We start from the raw sequence: 505 nt of genomic DNA, 5'->3' as shown, positions 1-505 counted from the left end.
GGCAGGGTTGTCTCCGGAGGACACGTGCTGCCACTCCGCATCGGGCACACGAGTTTTGATTTCGTGGACGCGATTGGAGATGAATGTTTTCCATCGCGACGGATGGTCACTCAGCCAGGCGAGGACGATCGTGGAGTCTGTCCAGCAAAAGCAAGCGTGAGGACGAGGGCCGAGTGAAGGACGGACGAACTCCATGAGACGTGCGAGAAGAACTGCAGCCGACAGCTCGAGACGCGGAATCGTCAAAGGACTGAGTGGATCGACTTTCGATTTGTCGGCAAGCAACTTTACGGAAGTTGTACCCGAGTCCGAAGTGACCTTGAGAGAAACTGCCGCTGCATATGCGACGGATGATGCATCAGCGAAGCCATGCAATTCGATATTCGCGGAGTTCGCGCCGAGCCCTCTCCAACGAGCAATCGAGAGGCCATTTAGAGACGCGAGTCCCGAATAAATTGATTGCCACCTTGACTGAGGCATGGGCGAGATGGGTTCGTCCCATTCG

The sequence above is a fragment of the Dufourea novaeangliae genome, unplaced genomic scaffold (genome assembly GCF_001272555.1).
Source record: "Dufourea novaeangliae isolate 0120121106 unplaced genomic scaffold, ASM127255v1 scaffold59, whole genome shotgun sequence".
In the NCBI taxonomy this organism is placed as follows: domain Eukaryota; kingdom Metazoa; phylum Arthropoda; class Insecta; order Hymenoptera; family Halictidae; genus Dufourea; species Dufourea novaeangliae.
The sequence above is the reverse complement of the archived record's forward strand: the minus strand, read 5'-3'. Positions refer to the sequence as shown.